The 6,061-nt window shown below is 45.8% G+C and overlaps 1 pseudogene; it reads right to left on the bottom strand.

The window, feature by feature from the left end:
• The window catches only part of LOC123059666 (4-hydroxyphenylacetaldehyde oxime monooxygenase-like), a 36,012-nt pseudogene continuing 29,951 nt past the window's right edge, over positions 1 to 6,061 (bottom strand).

Below are 6,061 nucleotides of genomic sequence, written 5' to 3'. Positions count from 1 at the left end.
TTCATCTCGTTTTACAACAATATGCAGGTGCCAAGTTTATTATTTAGATACATTGTCTTTCAAGGTAATAGACTGGTAGTACATACAAAGTAGATAATAGTGACAAGATTACATGCATGTTTACTCCATACATGGGAGCAAATTAATTTTGACTGGATCTCTCTAGGGTGTGTCATGCCATGCCTCGATGTGCTTAGATGTGCCGGTATGGGGTGGGCACCAGCAAGAGCGGTGTCTTTAGGAGGGGGATAAGCTTTCCTTCCTCCTCCATGCTCACTACGACTCCCTCCGGAAGCGCCCGCTCGAAGCTATATAGAAGGTTGGCAAGCGTGAACTCCACGGTGGCCGTGCTCATAGACAGTGCGGGGCATATCCACTGTCGTGCGCCGAATGGAGTTAGCTAAATGTCCTCCCTTGAAGTCTATCTCGCTGGTCTCAAACCTCTCTGGTTTGAACTCTTCCGGCTCATCTGGCCAGCTTGTCGGGTCCCTACCAATAGCCCACACGTTTACATAGATCTGTGTCTTGGTCAACACGTCATAGCCCCCAATTCGGACATCCCGCATGGCCTCCCTCGGCAGTAGCATCGTCGCTGGTGGGTGCAACCGTAGGGTCTCCTTCACCGCCATCTTGAGGCAGACCAGCTTGGCTAGATCGTCTGGTCGCACCCTCTCGTTGCCTCCCACCACAGCCCTGATCTCGTCTTGCACCCTCTCCAGTAGTTGGGGATTCCAGGTTAGCTCTACCATCGCCCATAGAATCATCGCTGAGGTTGTGTCTGAGCCACCAATGAACGTGCCCTGCATGCATGCATGGTGGTGAGTGATGTCAGTCAGTTGTTCTTTTTTTTCCTTAATTGAGACATGACATGATGTAGAGGCAATTAATATGACTTGCAAATATGTTGCCCTTGACGTGGTCTGTTGTGATGTTGAGGGTGCCACTGTTGTACTTCCATAGATCGATCAGACGGTCAACGAGGTCGCCGTTCCGAGGCTTGACACGCTGAGGGTCAAGATGCTGCTCAATGATGACCTCGAAGAATGTATCAAGCTGCTTGAAGATCCGCTCACGACGAGAAGCGAGGCCGGTGATTTGGTCGACTAGGCGGCCAACGATGTTGGGGAAATAGTCCTCAGCGGAAAACAGGGACGGAGCCAGGATTTGAACATAGGGGGGGCGAAAGAGATAACTGTCTTTTTTTACCCCAAAAAGAGATAACCGTCTTATTTTACCCCAAAAAGAGATAATTGTCACACACATAATAATATGTATATCAAGTCTCACGTAAAATGTCAAATGTATACTTTGCAACAGTTGCACAAGTATTAATTAATGTATAAAAATAGCACATGTTTTGCCCTTGTCAATGTAAATTAGCTCTATGATTACCTATATGATCATAAGATTAGCAAGTTGAATTTGGATTTTCAGTACAAAGAGTTTGAACAAGAAGCAGATGGCTTGAAAGTAGCAATATGTTCTTTTCTTTCTATTTATTTTTTGTGTAGAGAAGTACAGCTAAACAGAGATAAAAGATAAGTATATTAAATTAGATCTATATCTATCACCGAGAATACATGTTACTGCAACTTCAGAATTGCTACTAACTAATGCATTAGGGATCACCGTATCAGGCCAGATCAATAATACGTTGATGTCAAAAAGTATATATTAATACCAGTCTGATTAATACTATGGTTATACCTAGAGAAACGATCTAATGCTGTCAACTGAGATGAGCGGCCGCAATCAAGTTTGGGTGGAGAAAAGATACAACGATCCATGTGGCTGATCGCCACAAGCGGCCGCGATATTGGGAATTCAGGGTCAAATCATGTGAGCAAGCTGTTAATATCTCTAATTCTAGAATCGCTCCTTTTATGGTTTGAAAGACACAACCAAATCTAATGCTGGAAATAAAAACTAAACCTTGTTTCCTCGTTAGGTAGCTCATCCATCCATGAGGCCGGCCGGACAGAATGAGCTGCTGGATCGACACAATGACACTTTCATGTCGCCTTCCCTTCTGGATGGATAGATTTGACAGAAGATCTAGCAGGCGGCCGACGGCCGGCGCGATCTCTGGAGCAGTTCTTTTAGGTTGGAATCGAAGGGATTAGTGGGTACTGCTTCGTAGCCTGGCCCCTTCGCTTTCATGATGGGCTATGTTTCCTTTTTATTTTTCTGGGATTTGGGCCTTTAGGCTGCAATCAACTGATCACCATTACATGGGCCCTCGCTGGCTATGGGAAGCACAAATCACACAGGGGGGGCGAAGCAAGCCACGTACACTTGCGTAGCCAACAAAATTAGCGACCAACTGATCGCTGAGAAGGACTTCGGTACAACCCCCCCCCCCCCAATAAACGTATAAGGGGTAGTATTGTCCATACTAAATTACACGTACACTATACCCGCCGTCCGTCGTAGGGCCGGCCGCCCGTGTACGTCGCGCCCCGTACTCCCGCGCGTCGTACGCGTGCGGTTCGGTAGTGCGATCGGGAAAGGAAAAAAAAAGTACGCCCCACCCCGAGACCCCAACTCCACGTACGAAACCCTAGCGGCATGAACGCCTCCGTGGTCCACCGCCGTCACGACGTCGGGCGGCGTCCGTAGTCACCCACGCGCCGTGAAACCGACACCCCATCCCCGCCTAGGAAACCCTAGCGTCATCAACGCCGCCGTGGTCCACCGCCGTCACGACGTCGACCCCGATGTGCCCGTCTAGTCGCGAGCACCGACGGCGTCCGTAGTGACCACACGCCGTGTCGCCGGTGAAACGCCCAGCGCTCGCTCGCCGTTCTGTCCTGGTACGCGCCCTCCACAACGTCGGTGGCAGCAACGCATCGGCGTCGACCCCAGGCGAGGACCCCTCGACGGCGCAGAGTAGGTTAGGATGGCTCTTTTTGTTCTTTTTTTTGATGATTTTGATTTGTCCATTGCATTTTTGTGCATTTTTGTAATGCAAAATGATTCCCTACTTAGTTAAATAAGAGAGGAGAGTAGTGACTTCTTAATGACCTCATAATGATTTTGTATGTTCAAATTTGTATGCATGCCACATAGTCATGGCACTGTTGACGAATTTACTGTATTCGCGATGATTTTTTGTGGAATGTTGGCATTGATCTCACACCTTATTTGTATGTGCATAGATGGAGCAAGTAACCGGATACGCCAGTGATGATTCCGGTAGCGATAATGGATCCTCGTCATTGAATGCGAACCAACCTCCCGGAGACAACTATATGAGTCAGGATGAATCGTACAGTGGTAATGTAAGTACCTTTAACGTTGACAAAAATATATTGAACAAAAACTAGTTATTTGACACTAACATGTCCTTTTAAATTTGTATAGGTACATGGCAATGCTGACGATGAGGAATATGATATAGATGAACAATTTTATGCAGATAGTGTGAGCCAGGTATGTTGAAAAAATTGTAGAGAAATGATTGACATTAAAATTGTATGACCACTTATGTTACTTTATACGTGCACAGATAAATGCTAATGGTGACAATGAGCGTAATAATATAGATGATGACAATGCCGAGAGCGAGGTCCATGCATCTCGTAGTGTGAGCGGTAGTCAAGTAAGTTCTTTACATTAATTTTGGTTAGTAAGAATATAAGAAGAGATTGACATGCAAGGTTATATGTCATATTTTGCAGGAAGGTGTTGATGGTCCTAGCGGGAATGATGAGCACATCGATGATGATCAGTTTGACCTTGACATGTGCTATGATGAATATCAGCAAGAGTCACTTGATAGGCATTGGGCAGTGATGGTAAAGACATTCAGGTCATTAGACGAGGTTTACACGTTCTACAACAAGCACGCGAGAGAACGTGGGTTCAGTATCAGGAAGGACTCGCTAAAATTTTTGAAGGATCGCGCAAGGACTCCGCGCTTGAGGAGGTATCTCTGTTCCGCCGCAGGAAAACGACAGGCCAAGTTCTGTACCATGGAAGGCCGGACCCGCAGGCTTAGACCGGAGAGTCGATTCTTATGCGAAGCCCATTTGACAGTTAAGCTTGATAAAAAGCTCAATCTTTGGTATGTCAGCAGTTTCTCCGATGATCACAGCCACACTCTTGCACGACCGGACGAAGTCCCTTTCCTCCGATCTCATAATCAGATGAAAGCATTTGAGAGAGCTGAGATCTTAGCTATGTCTGGAGCTGGGATAAGAAAACATATCATTTTTGACAACATCGTTAGCAGGTATGGGTCGTATGCAAAGTCACCATTTCAGAGGACAAAGTTGTACAACATGTGCTATAGGGAGAAGATGAAATTGCTTGCACAAGGTGATGCTGATACTGCCGTAGGAATCATGTTGACCAGAAAGGACAGAGATCCAGACTTCTTCTTTGAGAACACGGTTGACGCTGAAGGCAGGCTCCAAAACCTCTTCTGGTGTGATTCGCAGTCACGCCGGGATTATCTAGACTATGGTGATGTTGTTGTCTTCGATAGCACATACAAGATGAACATGTATGGAATGCCGTTCATCCCTTTTGTGGGTCTGAACAACCACCGTTGCACTACTGTATTCGCCTGCGCCATTGTTTCAGACGAGACTGAGGCTACATATGTCTGGTTGCTTAACACGTTCTTGAAAGCTAACTGTCAGAAGAGGCCCAAATCAGTTATTACAGATGGAGATGCAGCGATGATAAGGGCTATTAGGAAGGTGCTTTCTGACGTGTGGCATCGTCTATGTTCATGGCATATTGAAAAGAATATGCAGAAACACCTCAACCACAAGTCATTGAAGGAGTTTAGGGCATTATTGTACTATGCCACTACACATAAGGTTTTTGAGGAGAGATGGGCCGCGTTTGTGCGCAAATGGCAGACGGAGAAAATAAAAACATGGCTCCATAGGATGTACAGGAAGAGGACGCTTTGGGCTGCATCATATTTGTCTGGTGGGTTTTTCCTTGGTATGCGCAGTAATCAGAGGAGTGAGAGTCTGAACTCCAGCCTGCACCTTCATCTTGACTATGGTATGACGATGGTTGACATGATTGTACACTACGAGAATTGTATTGTTCGCCTCCATGAGAATGAAGCTTATGATGACTACACGGCCTCACAGACTCTTCCAGTAACAGTGACTGAGTGTCAGGCCATTGAGTCGTATGCTGCGAAAGCATTCACGCAGGCAAACTTTTATATGTTGCAACAAGATATGAAGAAGGTACAGGAGCTTGAGGTAATTGATAGACTGACAGGGACCGATAGTCAGAGATTTGTGGTTGCGTGGAAGAATAACAGGGATCACAGATTTAATGTGGACTATACGCCAGGTAACTCGGCAGAAACTATAAAGTGCAGTTGCCGAAGTATGACTCGCAAAGGGCTTCCTTGCAAGCATATTATTCATGTTTTGAATGCACTGAACTTACCTGTGATACCCAAGTGTTGTGTCCTGCGAAGATTCTCAAAAAAAGCACGAGCTGGACTGCCAGTGAAGCGCACCAGCGATTTGTTTGCGTGGGGTTGGTCGAGTGGTGAGGACAGAGCTAGATATAGTGAGTTGACCATTAAATCTTCAGAAGCCTGTCATGTCGCATGCAGTAATCCTTTCTTATTCGACAAGTTGATGGCAGCTCTGGATGATATTATAGTGAATAAGGATATTCAGGGAAATGACGATGATATTCAGCGAAGCTTCGTGAACAGTAATCCATTTGAGCCTAACCGAGATCATATTCTGGTTCGTGATCCAGTAAAGGTTTCCACCAAGGGCGCACCTAAGCAGAACAGTAGAGGTCGCGGTAAGGGTGGCCCAGATGTGACAAAAAATGAGAGGCCTAAAGCATTTGACGAGAAATCTGGACGAAAATGTAGCATATGCAGCGGCTCAGGTCATAACAGGAGCACATGCAGCAAAAATGAAGAGTATGTCTATTATTTGTTTATGTCAGTTTTGTTGTTTCATTAACGGTGCATTGATTCTCATATTTTTTGTATGCAGCAACTGGGCTTGAAGACTCAAGTGTAGACGATGCGAGTGTTTTACCTCTTCCATTTATATGAAGA

Source organism: Triticum aestivum, chromosome 3A (genome assembly GCF_018294505.1).
Source record: "Triticum aestivum cultivar Chinese Spring chromosome 3A, IWGSC CS RefSeq v2.1, whole genome shotgun sequence".
In the NCBI taxonomy this organism is placed as follows: domain Eukaryota; kingdom Viridiplantae; phylum Streptophyta; class Magnoliopsida; order Poales; family Poaceae; genus Triticum; species Triticum aestivum.
This window is presented reverse-complemented; position numbering and strand designations above follow the sequence as displayed.